The sequence below is a fragment of the Podarcis tiliguerta genome (genome assembly GCF_965153285.1).
Source record: "Podarcis tiliguerta genome assembly, chromosome: 18".
NCBI lineage: Eukaryota > Metazoa > Chordata > Lepidosauria > Squamata > Lacertidae > Podarcis > Podarcis tiliguerta.
This window is the reverse complement of record NC_139551.1, coordinates 9,522,740-9,538,589: the sequence shown is the minus strand read 5'-3', so window position 1 is coordinate 9,538,589 and position 15,850 is coordinate 9,522,740. Positions and strand designations below refer to the sequence as shown.

At 48.3% G+C, this 15,850-nt stretch overlaps 1 protein-coding gene across 3 annotated transcripts in view; it reads right to left on the bottom strand.

The window, feature by feature from the left end:
• The window catches only part of KCNN1 (potassium calcium-activated channel subfamily N member 1), an 85,951-nt gene that overhangs the window by 49,364 nt on the left and 20,737 nt on the right, over window positions 1-15,850 (bottom strand). Inside the window, exon 1 of one of the 3 annotated variants that reach the window (XM_083421670.1) lies at window positions 237-305. The exons of the other annotated variants lie outside the window; for them this stretch is intronic. The gene's annotated coding sequence lies outside the window, so the exon portion shown is untranslated. Of the gene's footprint in view, window positions 1-236; window positions 306-15,850 lie in introns of those variants that run through there. 3 annotated transcript variants of the gene reach the window in all.

Below are 15,850 nucleotides of genomic sequence, written 5' to 3'. Positions count from 1 at the left end.
ATGTCTAGGGGCAAACGAGTCTTGGAGCTTGGCTACGGTCTTATGGGGGCGGGCAGGGGTGCTCAGCTACTTATAACGATGGGGACTTACTTACGGGGGGGGGCTGCCCATCCCTCCTCACTGCCTGCAGCCGTGAACCCTGGATGCGTGGCTAAGAACCCCCCAAATCTGCCACCTTCTTCGATACCACCAACACCAAGGGAGGGGTTGATTGTTCGGGGGAGGGCTGATTTTACCTTCTGCGAGCCGAGGGTTCCTGGCGGCTGCTTCCCGGAGCGGCTGTGGCCAAGGCTGCCTCCGGGAGCCAACTTTCCCTGCAGAGGCGAGCGGCCAGGCAGAGCCCGCTCCTCGCCCGTCGGCGGGCACCAGCGGCACCCGGGCGCGCTCCGGCGCTGCCCTGCGTTTCCCGGCGCTGCGGACGAGCACGGCTGGCGGGGGGGAGGCGGCGGCGGCGGCAGGAGCCGGGGGGCTGCCCAGTGTCCGGGCCCCGATCCGGGCCAAGCGCCGCCCTCCTGGTGCGGGCAGGGGGAGTGCCAGCCGGAGGGCAGGCGGCCGGGGTCCCGGGCCCTCTGGAGCAAGGGGTAGAGCGAGAGGAAGACCAGCTGGCTGGGCGAGGGCCGCCCGGGGGCCAGGAGACGCGGGTCGGGGGCCGCGCCGGGCCGGACGGCGCCCAGGGAGCTGCTGTCCGGGTGCTGAAACGAGGGAGCGGCAGCCCGGACCGCAGAGCGGCCGCCGCCTCTGCCGCTAGCGCGCTGCTGCGGCGGCGGCGGTGGCGGCGGGTGGTGCTGAAGGACAGCTCCCGGCGCCTGCCAAGGCATCTCCCGGGCGCCGAGTCAAGCCCCTCTCGCCCGCCTGGCGCGCCACCCGCGGCTCCCCTCGCCCGGCTCTCCGGCGGAATCCGGGAAAGGGACCCTCTCCTCCCATTGGTGGGCTGCCTCCCCCAGCCCCTCCCCAGCCTTCGCCGCGCAGACCACCCGCCTCCCCTCCGCTGCGCCGCCCCTTCGACTCCTCGCCCTCCCCCTCCTCTTCCCGTCTCTCTCTTTCGAGGTAATCCGGGGTAATTACTCTTGGCGCACGACGGCGGCTGTCTCCCCCACCCCTTCCGCTCAGGCTGCCCTCGTCCCTTTCTGCACTGCCAATGGGGAGGTTTTAGGCCCCAAGGGGGCAGAGCGCCTTATCCCCCAGGGTCGTTTCGCTCTGTTTTTAAAGGGAGGTTTCCCGACTCGCTGGTACAGGCAGTGGCGTAGCAGAAAAGTTCCAGGTTCAATAATAGGAATCCTAGAATTGTAGACTTGGGAGGGACCTCGAGGGTCATCCAGACCAACCCTCAGCTCAAGCATCCAGGACAGATAAGGCCATTTAATCTCTTCTCAAAAACCTCCAAGGAAGGAGAGTCCACTATCTTTGGAGAGAGTCCGTTCCACTGTTGGAAAGCTCTCACTGTCAGAAAGTCCTGCCTGGTGTTTAGTCAGTCTCCATTCTTGCAATTTGAAGCAATGAGCTTCAGTCCTACCGAGCAGGAGGAAACAAGCTTGCTCCATCTTCCATGTGGCAGGCCTTGAGATATTTGAAGGTGGTTATCTCCTCTCAGTCTCCTCTTTCCCAGGCTAAACATACTCAGCTCCTTCAACCGTTCCTCATCAGGCTTGGTTTCCAGACCCTTGATCATGTTGGTTGCCCTCCTCTGCACATCTTCCAGCTTGTCAACATCCTTCTTAAATTGTGGGGCCCAGAACTGGACGCAGTATTTGAGGTGCTGGATTTGAGGCAATCTCAAAGCAATATTGTGTTCAAACTCAACAAAGGGGGAATTGGTGGTTCCGGCTGAGGCTGAATCCACACTACAAAGAAGAAGGTTCTCTTGGGCCTCATGAAATAATCATAAAAGGAGAAGGAGAAGAACTGAATGTACTATATTTCAAAAGCAGGTTACACTTGCTCCGTGTATGGAAAATGAAAGAGTCTGGGTTCACAAACACACAAGCCTAGTTCTTTCTTCATGGCACCTGTGGCTGGGGACTTGCCATATTTTCCTGGATGTGACTGAGTACACCTCCAAACCACTCTCTCTCTCTCTCTCTCTCTCTCTCTCTCTCTATATATATATATATATCCCTGCATTTAGAAATGTAGCATGTCAAGGAAAAAAGTTTCCAGTTGGCTTTTTCTGGGTGAGGAATATGTACTTAAATACAGGAGTGTTCAAATTCTCTACCCGCATGCAGACAGACCTAGCATGCCGGGGGAAACAGGTCTTGCCTATTTATCACCTCCCTGAGATGCTATCTTTCTATGTTGCAAGGGTTATACGTATACAAGTATACAAGTATACAAGTGTACAGACGCCCTGGCAGGTGTCAAGCAGGTGGGTTATAGTCCAGCTTTCCAAAGAACGTAGGAATGAAGAAAGAACTCTTGGTGAGGCATTTCGCTGTTGTTATTATTGTTGTTTAGTCGTGTCTGACTCTTTGTGACCCCCTGGACCAGAGCATGCCAGCCCTCCTGTCTTCCACTGCCTCCCGCAGTTTGGTCAAACTCATGCTGGTAGCTTCGAGAACACTGTCCCACCATCTCGTCCTCCATCATCCCCTTCTCCTTGCGCCCTCCATCTTTCCCAACATCAGGGTCTTTCCCAGGGAGTCTACTCATCTCATGAGGTGGCCAAAGTATTGGAGCCTCAGCTTCAGGATCTGTCCTTCCAGTGAGCACTCAGGGCTGATTTCCCTAAGAATGGAGAGGTTTGATCTTCTTGCAGTCCATGGGACTCTCAAGAGTCTCCTCCAGCACCAGAATTCAAACGCAAGGCATTTTGCTACTGCAAACTAAAGCCAACATATTTTGGGGTGGGGGTGGGTGGGTTGGACATTAATATGTGAAAACAAAGCAAAGAGAGTCTTGTGTCAGAAGAAAGGAACATATTCCTGCTTCTCTGGATAGATTTTTGTGGAGTTTGGTGGTGCTGATGGAAAACAAAGTGGCATTCTGTATCCGATGCTTTCCGTTAAACACCAGAACATCAGAAGAGCTTGGCTGCAGGATCAGGCCCTTGGCCCATCTAGTCCAGAATCCTCACAGTGACCAGCCAGATTCCTCCCCGGTGGGAAACCTGCCAGCAGCACCAGAAACAAACACAGGAAACGCTGCCACCGAGGAAGGGATCAGTTAATTAAACTAATGGGATACAGGACTGTTAATCCTAGGCTTGTTTTGAGTTTTCAGGAAGCAAACACTCTGTAGGCTCTTCAACCTGCAGATTTGTTGGGAAATGCTTACCTCGAATACATGACATTCATAGATGTAGCCAGGATTAATTTTACGGTGGGGGGGCAGGCATTATGTTGGGGGGGGCAGAACCAAGTTATCTGTGATGCAATTGGTCAGTTAGTTAAATAATAATAATAATAATAATAATAATAATAATAATAATAATAATACCCTGCCCATCTGGCTGGGCTTCCCCAGCCACTCTGGGTGGCTTCCAACAAAATAATAAAATGCAGTAATGCAGCAAACATTAAAAGCTTCCCTAAACAGGGCTGCCTTCAGATGTCTTCTAAAAGTCTGGTAGTTGTTCTTCTCTTTGACATATGGTGGGAGGGCGTTCCACAGGGCGGGTGCCACTACCAAGAAGGCCCTCTGCCTGGTTCCCTGTAACTTTGCTTCTCGCAGTGAGGAAACCACCAGAAGGCCCTCAGCGCTGGACCTCAACGTCCGGGCAGAAAGATGGGAGTGGAGACGCTACTTCAGGTATACTGGACCGAGGCCATTTATTTATTTGATTTGGGGGGGCAACAGCTCCCCCTGCCTCCCTTGCTATGCCTTCCATGGTTACATGGAGGGGGGACCCCAAATATAAAAAAATAAAGGTGGAATTTGAGGGGATATATTTTTCTGGCTCTGGAGTTCCTTTTGTGTACAGGGGGGCGGGGGGGAAGGATGTTGGAAATGGTTTAAGATTAGGGAGCATGGTGCACTGTCAGGAAGGTGACAACATGGAGAAAAAGGACATCAGCGACGGATAGTCACAAAGGCTACGCTCTGCCTCCACAATCAGGGAATGCACCAGAAAGAAGAGGGATGAACAGTCACAGCTGTGCTAAGCTGACATGCTTTTGGGGGACCTCAGCCTCAACTGAAACCTAGTGGACAATATGTTGTTGTTTAGTCGCTTAGTCGTGTCCACCTCTTTGTGACCCCGTGGACCAGAGCACACCAGGCCCTCCTGTCTTCCCCTGCCTCCCTCAGTTTGGTCAAACTCATGCTGGTAGCTTTGAGAACACTGTCCCACCATCTCGTCCTCTGTTGTCTCCTTCTCCTTGGGCCCTCCATCTTCCCCAACATCAGGGTCTTTTCCAGGGAGTCTTCTCTTCTCATGAGGTGGCCAAAGTCTTGGAGCCTCAGCTTCAGGATCTGTCCTTCCAGTCAGCACTCAGGGCTGATTTCCTTCAGAATGGAGAGGTTTGATCTTCTTGCAGTCCATGGGACTCTCAAGAGTCTCCTCCAGCACCATAATTCAAAAGCATCCATTCTTCGGCGATCAGCCTTCTTTATGGTCCAGCTCTTATTTCCATACGTCACTACTGGGAAAACCAGAGCTTGAACTATACAGACCTTTGTTGGCAAGGAGATGTCTCTGCTTTTGTCTGTGGACAATATAGGAATCTATATTTACACACATATATATGGGGTTGTATGGGGTGTTAGGGGAGCTGCAGTACCACCACTAGGGGACATGTTTTGCTCCTTCTGGGGTCATTTGTCCATCTTGGGTCCCCCACCTGCACTCAGCTCCCACCTGTGGCTCCTGGAAGCTGCCAGCAGGCGACAGCAGTCCAGAGGAGGGCAACCAAAATGGTCAAAGGCCTGGAAACGATGCCTTATGAGGAACGGCTAAGGGAGCTGGGCATGTTTAGCCTGGAGAAGAGGAGGTTAAGGGGTGATATGATAGCCATGTTCAAATATATAAAAGGATGTCACATAGAGGAGGGAGAAAGGTTGTTTTCTGCTGCTCCAGAGAAGCGGACACGGAGCAATGGATCCAAACTACAAGAAAGAAGATTCCACCTCAACATTAGGAAGAACTTCCTGACAGTAAGAGCTGTTTGACAGTGGAATTGGCTGCCAAGGAGTGTGGTGGAGTCTCCTTCTTTGGAGGTCTTTAAGCAGAGGCTTGACAACCATATGTCAGGAGTGCTCTGATGGTGTTTCCTGCTTGGCAGGGGGTTGGACTCGATGGCCCTTGTGGTCTCTTCCAACTCTATGATTCTATGATTCTATGATCCTGGAAATGGTTTTGACTGGCCAGTGAAAGCAGGTGAGGACAGCCGATGGGTCTGAACCCCTCGGTGAATTAGGGGCTTCCCTGTGTGTGAAGACAGGCTCTGACAGACAGAGAAGATGAGACTGAGAGTGAGACCCATGGTCAAGAAGGTGGTTTCTGCCCTTGCTGTAGAGGGATGTGAGGGGCAAGTGGGGCTCATTCACTTGGGAAGGGAGACCATTTAGGACAGGGATCAGCAAACTAAGGCCCGGGGGGCGGATCCGGCCCAATCGCCTTCTCAATCCGGCCCGCAGACGGTCCAGGAATCAGCGTGTTTTTACATGAGTAGAATGTGTCCTTTTATTTAAAACGCATCTCTGGGTTATTTGTGGGGCCTGCCTGGTGTTTTTACATGAGTAGAATGTGTCCTTTTATTTAAAACGCATCTCTGGGTTATTTGTGGGGCCTGCCTGGTGTTTTTACATGAGTAGAATGTGTCATTTTATTTAAAATGCATCTCTGGGTTATTTGTGGGGCCTGCCTGGTGTTTTTACATGAGTGGAATGTGTGCTTTTATTTAAAACACATCTCTGGGTTATTTGTGAGGCACTGGAATTCGTTCATTTCCCCCCTCAAAATATAGTCCGGCCCCCCACAAGGGCTGAAGGACAGTGGACCAGCCCCCTGCTGAAAAAGTTTGGTGACCTCTGGTCTAGGAGAAGGAAAACTCTGATCCTAAACCTCCACAGCCTTGTGGGATCTCTGCAGGGAGGCAAAGGCTCAGGAGTAGACCCTCCACAAATCTGGAGTCCCTAAGGCGGTTGGGTGGCGCCTTGTACGCCTCCTTCTGGCAACTCCTGCAGCCCAGCTGGTGCCAAATGTCTTCCTCTGCTTTCCTTTTGGCCACATCAGCCAGGCCAAGAATATAAATAAAATAAATATATTTTTTTTATTTATACCCCGCCCTTCCCGGTTCAAAAACCGGGCCAGGGCTGCTAACAACAAATTTAAAACACTTAATTGTAAAAGCAGCATAAAATACAGTATAAAAACATGAATACAGTGGTACCTCAGGTTACATACGCTTCAGGTTACATACACTTCAGGTTATAGACTCCGCTAACCCAGAAATAGTACCTCGGGTTAAGAACTTTGCTTTAGGATGAGAAGAGAAATAGTGCTCCGGGCTCCGGCGGTGCAGTGGCAGCAAGAGGCCCCATTAGCTAAAGTGGTGCTTCAGGTTATGAACAGTTTCAGGTTAAGGAACAGACCTCTGGAATGAATTAAGTACGTAACCTGAGGTACCACTGTAGCAATAAAATTCAAAGTTCAGAAATCAATTTAGGGGAAATCCATCTAATAAACATTAGATAGTCACCAGGGCTAGCTGGCTGAATTGGTCCTACTTGGGCCAGCGAGGAGGCCAGGGGAGAATTAGCTGTGGGATCCCAGAGCAGGTAATCTTCATAAAAGGGGAGGGGGAGGGAAGAGAAGGGAAATAAAAGATCAGGCGCAATAAAAGAAGGGGGTCTTGTCATCTGGGCAGCCCAAGACCTCCTTGCACACTACCCGGGCTTGCGCAGCCAGAGGCGCACTCCTCCATCTCTCAGGACAGACAGATGCCACCTAAATATTGCATGCTCATGACTGGCAGGCCAGCTGGAATGGCATTTGTGGACTGTGCAAATCTCCTTTTGGATCTGTATAGCCACTGGTGTTCTGAAGACAACTCAGCCTTCTTGACGATATGACAGAAGGCTGCTCATGACACAGTCTGCCCAATTCCGAATCTGGAAACTGAGGTTTGCCACCCTTAGGCCAGTGCTCTGCCAATATGTGTGGGTTTCTTCTTCTTCTTCTTCTTCTTCTTCTTCTTCTTCTTCTTCTTCTTCTTCTCCCATGCAAAAAGAAACAATGCACTTTGTAGGGCGTGGGAAGTCTGTGGCCTGGAGATAAGAAACCTTAAAGTCCATCCAGCAAGTGCGAAGTCAGAACGCGTTATTAGGATCGAAGCACCTGGAAATGCAGGGTGGAATTTTGACAAGGGCAGGGTAAGTTCCTGGAAAAATTGCGCACACAACAAAACACCCTTCTTTGTGGGCAATAAAACGAGGAAGGAAACTGCCCATTCTCCCTTGTGGGTTTGACGAGAATATCTGGCTGACCTCACTTCTACGGGTCACACCAGGTTCCTGGACTAGAGGGATGTTGACAAGCTGGAAGGTGTGCAGAGGAGGGCAACCAAGATGATTAAAGATCTGGAAACCAAGACTTATGAGGAATGCTTGAAGGAGCTGGGGATGATTAGCCTGGAAAAGAGGAGACTGAGAGGAGATCATAGAATCATAGAATCATAGAGTTGGAAGAGACCCCAAGGGCCATCGAGTCCAACCCCCTGCCAAGCAGGAAACACCATCAGAGCACTCCTGACATATGGTTGTCAAGCCTCTGCTTAAAGACCTCCAAAGAAGGAGACTCCACCACACTCCTTGGCAGCAAATTCCACTGTCGAACAGCTCTTACTGTCAGGAAGTTCTTCCTAATGTTTAGGTGGAATCTTCTTTCTTGTAGTTTGGATCCATTGCTCCGTGTCCGCTTCTCTGGAGCACAGAAAACAACCTTTCTCCCTCCTCTATGTGACATAGAGATATGAGAGCCACCTTTAAATATCTCAAGGGCTGCCACATGAAAGAGGGAGCAAGGTTGTTTTCCGCTGCTCTGGAGGGCAGGACTCGAACCCATGGCTTCAAGCTACAAGAAATGAGATTCCGGCTAAACATCAGGAAGAACTTTCCAGCAGTAAGAGCCATTTGACAGTGGAATGGTCAACCTTGGGAGGTTGTAGACTCTCCTTCTTGGGAGGTTTTTAAGCAGAGGTTGGGCAGTCATCTGCAGTGGCGTAGCGTGGGTTGTCAGCACCCGGGGCAAGGCAAGTAATTTGCGCCCCCCCCCCCCCGCTGCACTGTCCCTCCCCCAGATAGTCCCTCTCTCTCTCTCCGCACCGCACCGCACGCCTGGCACCCTCCCCTCCATAGTGGGCGGCGACCCGGCGGCTCAGATCGGATTCGCACAGCCAGCACTGCAGTGAGAGAGAGTGAGTGAGCCAGGTAGGGGCAGAGAGCTGCGAGTGCGAGCGCCCCCCCCCCCCCAGATATTGCGCCCGGTGCGGCCGGGCCCCCCTGCACCCCCCACGCTACGCCACTGGTCATCTGTCAGGGATGCTTGAGCTGAGATTCCTGCATCGAAGAGGGTTGGACTAGATGACCATTGAGGTCCCTTCTAACTTTACAATTCTGTGATGTAACACTCTGCTACTGCTTCTGGGTTTCCTTTTGGGACATCTGTGACAACAGGATGCTGGGCTGGATGAGCCCTCTATGGCCTGATCCTGCGGCCAAGTTCTGACCGTCTTGTATGGAGCCTCCAGCTGCAGAGACAGTCTACATCGATTCCTGCATTGCAGTTGTTTTGCTGTGCTTCAGACCTGTGAGACAGGGCTCTGGAATTAGCTGGACCACCGGACTGATCCAGCCAAGCTTTCCTTATAAGCTCTTACTAAAAACAACCAACCAAACGCAAAGACAGCTGGTCAACAACAACAAAAGCATTCACGAGCAGCAGCAGCAGTTTCAAAAGCTGTTTTTTTGTTTGTTTCGATAATGTGTTCGACTGCCAGCAGAATGCAAATAAAGAGGGAGCTGGACCCTTGAAGCAGTGAGTTCCACAGGCTGGGTGCCACCTCAGAGAAAGCCCTCTCTCGCTCATTGCCACCAACCATACAGTTGAATTTTAACAGGGAGAAATGTAAAGTATTGCACTTGGGCAAAAAAAAATGAGAGGCACAAATACAAGATGGGTGACACCTGGCTTGAGAGCAGTACATGTGAAAAGGATCTAGGAGTCTTGGTTGACCACAAACTTGACATGAGCCAACAGTGTGACGCGGCAGCTAAAAAAGCCAATGCAATTCTGGGCTGCATCAATAGGAGTATAGCATCTAGATCAAGGGAAGTAATAGTGCCACTGTATTCTGCTCTGGTCAGACCTCACCTGGAGTACTGTGTCCAGTTCTGGGCACCACAGTTCAAGAAGGACACTGACAAACTGGAACGTGTCCAGAGGAGGGCAACCAAAATGGTCAAAGGCCTGGAAACGATGCCTTATGAGGAACGGCTAAGGGAGCTGGGCATGAGACAGAATTGGGGAGCTGGCGCAGCGTGACAGATGGCAGGTTCCTGGGTTCCGCCTTTCCCCAAAAATATATCAGCAAATAGGCAGCAAGCTGCCGCTGCAGAGAGAAAAAGTTCAGATCCCTTATGGAGATGACAAAGTCCACCTCATTAGGCCAACATCCAGGTTTTCTGCCTGCAGTTGACTCATTTTCCCCAGGAAGCCAACAAAACCTTCCCCCTTGCCGTTCTTTCCCTAGTTGTTCTCAGATAGACTCCCATGGCAGCGGGAGAAAAACTCCAGAGTTCTTTAAACCCATGCACTGCATGTGTGAGAAAGTATTTTCCCTTCGCTTCCCTTCGCTGGCTGATCCCTGAGTGGCTTCCAGTGTTTTGGGAGAGACAGGAAAACAACAACAAGAAGAAAAACCGCTATCTCCAACCACCACTGCTTCGTTTAATACACCTCGGTCAAGTTCCTCCTAACTTGCCTTTTCCCTTTCTTTCTGCAAACAACAAATCCCTCATCTCCTCGCAGGGAGTTTGTTTCCAACGCCTTTGAGCATTTTCGCCTGCCCTTTCCTGAACCGACTCTGTAGCTCTGCAATATCAGATCAGGACTGCAGAACACGGCATTATGAGCGCAGTGAGACCACAGATTTATATAAATGCTTTGCAATATTGGCTGTTTGGTTGTTCGGCCTCTTACCTAGCAAACTGTAACGTGGAACTGGCTTCTCCCGCACCCCCCATCCTTAAATTGGGAAATCCGCCCCCCCCATCCCATTTTTATGATTTGCTAAACACCCATAAAAAGCCTTAATAATGTTACATCAGGTTGAAAGCAGCATAAGGTTGAACATTAGCATTAAAGGTACGGTTCCAAAACATTGCAAAAAAAGAAAAAATCAAGCCCATTTCCCCAGAAACCTGTTAGGTTTATTTATGTGCATTATTGTGCAATAGGTTTACTTAATCATTGTTCCTACAGACCGGATCCCACCCCCCAAAAAAACCCATTAGCATACAGGTATACTCTGCACACACTTTGCCAATTGTTACTTATCTGGGATAGCTCAGTTGGTAAAGCATGAGACTTACCGTATTTTTTGCTCTATAAGACTCACTTTTTCCCTCCTAAAAAGTAAGGGGAAATGTGTGTGCGTCTTATGGAGCGAATTCAGGCTGCACAGCTATCCCAGAAGCCAGAACAGCAAGAGGGATTGCTGCTTTCACTGCGCAGCAATCCTTCTTGCTGTTCTGGCTTCTGAGATTCAGAATATTTTTTTTCTTGTTTTCCTCCTCCAAAAACTAGGAGCGTCTTGTGGTCTGGTGCGTCTTATAGAGCGAAAAATACGGTAATCCACGGGTCTTAATCTCAGGGTTGTGGGTTTGAGCCCCATGTTGGGCAGAAGATTCCTGCATTACGGGGGTTGGACTAGATGAGCCCTGAGGTCCTAACTCTGAGTCTAACCAGGCCTTTGGCTAACCAAGTAAGTTAAACAACAGATCAACAAAGCCGGAGACAGACCCAAAAGAGGACTATATGGAACTTGCCGAACTGACTGGGAGACTCCGAGACCAGAGAGAAGGGACAGTGGAAGAAGATTGGAAGAAGTTTAAAGAATATTTGGAAAAAAAAATATGTTAATATTTAAATCTTAGAATAGCTTTGGAAGTGGATATAGGCTGTAGGGTTAGAAGTAGAAGATAGTGTATTTTAAAATAGTATTATTTGTAAGTGATAAAATGTGAAGATTTTTATGGTAAAGGGACCCCTGACCATGGTAAAAGTAAGTGTGATTAAAAAAATGGTTAAAAATTAAGATATATGAAACTGCTAAAGATGAGGTAAAATGAAAATCAGATAGGGGGGAAGCTCACTAAACAATGTTTAGAAAAAATAAGGATAAGACAAGAATTCGTTTGTATTGTTTGTTTTTCTGTTTGTATTGTTTATTTCTGTTATAAAATGGATTTAAAAAAATTGAAAGGAAAAAAAGACAGACCCAAAAGAGAAAATAGCAGAGCACCACTAGTAATCACATACAGCTCCCATTTCAATGCATCATCTCTTTCTCAATCTCTGGGAGGAAGACCTTTCATTGCCTACAGACGCCCACCCAATCTTAAACAACTCCTCACCCACAATAATACAGAAAGCAGACTTAACATAGACGCTGGTACCAGAGCCTGCATCAAACCCCGGTGCCAACTTTGCTGCCACATACACCGGGACAACACCATCACTGGACCCAACAACATCAAACATACCATCCCAGGTCTATTTAATTGCTCATCTTCCAACATTGCGTAGGCCATCAAATGCCAGCAGTGCCCTTCAGCTCTCTATATTGGACAAACAGGCCAAACTCTTCGCCAAAGGATAAATGGACATAAATCTGACATCGGAATCACAAGACAGAGAAGCTTCAATCTCCCAGGATCTCAAAGCAGCTGTCTTATTACAAAAGAATTTCAGAAATAGACTTGAGAGAGAAGTTGCTGAATTACAACTTATTGCTAAAGTGAAAACTATGGAGAGGCCTGGTCTGAATAGAGATACTGGATTCTTGTCTCATTACATATGCTGGTCATCTACATACTATCCCTTGCTTTTTCTTGTAGGACTAATTGCAGTCATTAACAGTCGTCAACAGGTTTACCATACCCATTGAGTCAATCACCCATCTCCTACCACCCTTCTGAGAAAAACCCCACCCCACCCTCTCACTATATATAAGGGTCTGGTGACTTCTGTTTCAGTGTATCTGAAGAAGTGTGCATTCACACAAAAGCTTATACCAAGAACAAACTTGGTTGGTCTCTAAGGTCTCTAGTGATGTATGGAAGTGAGAGCTGGACCATAAAGAAGGCTGATTGCCAAAGAATTGACGCTTTTGAATTATGGTGCTGGAGGAGACTCTTGAGAGTCCCATGGACTGCAAGAAGATCAAACGCATCCATTCTTAAGGAAATCAGCCCTGAGTGCTCACTGGAAGGACAGATAGTGAAGGTGAGGCTCCAAGACTTTGGCCACCTCATGAGAAGAGAAGACTCACTGGAAAAGACCCTGATGTTGGGAAAGATGGAGGGCACAAGGAGAAGGGGACGACAGAGGACGAGATGGTTAGACAGTATTCTCGAAGCTACAAACATGAATCTGACCAAACTGCGGGTGGCAGTGGAAGACAGGAGTGCCTGGCGTGCTCTGGTCCAGGGGGTCACGAAGAGTCGGACACGACTGAACGACTAAACAACAACAGCAAGGTGCTACTAGACAAATTTTCAATTTTTTAAAGTAATCTTTGTAGCAGTTATAAGGCTGGCTGCTATTTCTCGATCATTTCCCGGGATAACACCCTTCAGAAAAGCGAGTATGTGATATCCTAGCACATCAGAAATAGTAGCCTAGAGAAATTTCCAAAATATTTGTACCTGCGAGCAGTTCCAGTGAACGAAATACACATCCCAGGATTCTTTGGGGGGGAAGCCATCGCTAGGATACTTATTCAATGCAGAGTGCAGACGAGGCCTCAGTTTTTCCCCTTGAGGAGCAGGAGTATGGGCGCAAACCTATAATGGGTTGACTCCTCTTGTCAATGGTTCTGGCACCCCCTGGCTTCTAAGAATGCCTTGGCTAGTAGCTCAACCGGTTAGAGCGCGGTGCCGATAACGCCAAGGCTGCAGGTTTGATCCAGCTGCATATTCCTCCATTCCAGTTCTATAATTCTATAGTTCTTGCCCTGAAAGGGCACAAGCCAACCTGGAGCAAAATTATATCATTCTAGGATTCTGCATCCACAAACGGAGAGAGTCATCTGTGCCCCCGCCCCACCTTGCCTTCTCGTTTCCTCTCTGCTGTGATGCTTAATTACTTTTCCTTAATTTATTGTTACGGTGGCACAGGCTTGAATATTTCATGGGGTCGCTTCCCTGCTCTCCCGGCTGCTGCACCGCTGGATAAATTACTCTTATTAGCCTGATTAATCTACTGGTCCCTGGGGAACGAAAAGGGCTAAGGCCGCCAAAGGAACTCAGGTTCCTTTCCGTTCCACTCGGTTCGTAGGAACAAAGGAGAGCTGGCTGGTTCAGGCCAATGGCCCGTCTAGTCCAGCATCCTATTCTTTCAGTGGCCAACCAGATGTCCATTAATGGAAACCCACGAGCAGGATTCGAACCCAAGAGCAGCTCTCGCTCCTGTGGTTTCCAGCAACTGGGATCCACCGACTGGTAGCATTCGATAGCTCTCTCCTCGTCCACAAATTAGTCCAATCCCCTTCCCAAGCCATCAAGATCTTCCAGTTTTAGTATATGTGCTGCCGAAGCGAGCAGAGATTGGCAAGCAGAATTATATGAGTATGTTGAGTCAGCAGAAATGACACAAAAAATTAGAAACCAAAAAAACACAAAGTTTATTAACGATTGGAACAAATTTATGGTATACATTGAAGGTAACTACAGAGACTTAAAAACTATAGCAGGTTTGATATAAGTCTTACGACGCGCAAACCAGTAACAATTAATAGCTGCAGAAAAAAGAAAGAACTTCTTATTAAGAAACCCGAAAATGGGAGGGTAGGAGGTCAAGGGAGGTGTAGGGAAAAGGTTTAAATATTAAAAAATATAATGTTTTAAGGAAAAGGACGGTAATGAATGTCATTCCTGTGTTATGTACGGATATTGCTTATTAATCTGTTGATTTGTTTTGTTTTGTTTTGTTTCTTTTCTTTTTGATCTTTTTCTTTCTTTTTCTTTCTTAAGAGAAACTCAATAAAAAGAATTTTAAAAAAACCAAAGCCATCAAGATCAGTGGCCGTCGCTGCCTCATGTGGCAGTGAGTTCCGCAGTTTAAAGATGCACTGCATGAAGAAGGACTTCCAGGTACGGTGGCAGATCTACATTTGGGGGGACCCTTTGCAACAAGCAACAAGGTCGGGGTAACCACCGTTACCTTCTTAAAGGGGTTGAGCCACAACAGACTGCCACTTTTTTTATTATTATTATTATTATTATTATTATTATTATTATTATTATTATTATCTACATCACCTACAAGGATCTAGAGATCATGCTAAGGGTGGCCAAATTCTGTGCGACTGCCATAAAACTTAGGGAACAAGCTGTACTACCAAAATGACTAATGTTTTAAATGACAATTTTAGGTTATATTTTAATGCTCAATATTTAATATATATTTTTAACTGCCGCTATATCTGAATTGTCTCTGTTATACCCAATTGCAATTCAGTGTATTCCTGTTTTATGATTTTCCTGATATGGTAAGTGAGCCGGAACTGGTCTGTGACCGTAATAATAAAATTCAATTCAATTCAATTCAGTACATCATTTCAGATTTTGATTTAAATTGCTGCACTGGGTTATCTCACACGTCAAAGTCACTGGTGTTAATGAAAAAATTATTACGCCTTATATTTTCCGAGTTATGGGGGGTGGCTTAAAATCAGGGGGAACCAGGGATGCAGTTTTTAAAGCACAATTTTTAAGCAATGTGGACTAAGGTAGATTAGGAGCCCTGAAGCTTAAGTTCCATTCTTTTCATAGCAGATCCGCCCCTGGTTTTACCTGTCCTGAATCTTCCAACATTCAGCTTCACTGCAGGCCCACGAATTCTGGTCCTAAGATAGATGGAGGTGGGGATAACACTTTTCCCTGTCTTTCTCATGTTCTTACGGCCTCCTAACAACTCTCAGCACCCTCCGCAAACTATAACTCCCAGGATTCTGGTGGAGTAGGGGAGCCATGCCTGCTTCAAGCAACGCCATAGCACTTGAAATGGAAGTTGTGGGTGCGGTCAAAGTTTCAGCCCCATAAATTGCAGGTGTTGTTCAATTTGCTGGGCAAAAGATTCCTGTGTGGCGGGGCGTTGGACTAGATGATCCTTGAGTGTCTCCCAAATTTATGATTCTATGGCTTTATATAACAAGAGCATGGAAAAGAGGTCAGCGAGGCCTTTCTGGTGGGGCTGCTTTGGCCCATGGCCCACACACACTCCAGAAACCAGGTCAGCCCAACCTCAGCCGGTTCCCTCTCTGCTCTGTTGTTGTTGTTTAGTCGTTTAGTCGTGTCCGACTCTTCGTGACCCCATGGACCAGAGCACGCCAGGCATTCCTGTCTTCCACTGCCTCCCACAGTTTGGTCAAACCCATGTTAGTCGCTTTGAGAACACTGTCCGACCATCTTGTCCTCTGTCGTCCCCTTCTCCTTGCGCCCTCCATCTTTCCCAACATCAGGGGCTTTTCCAGGGAGTCTTCTCTTCTCATGAGGTGGCCAAAGTCTTGGAGCCTCAGCTTCAGGATCTGTCCTTCCAGTGAGCACTCAGGGCTGATTTCCTTCTTCATTCTGAAGAGGTTGGATCTTCTTGCAGTCCATGGGACTCTCAAGAGTCTCCTCCAGCACC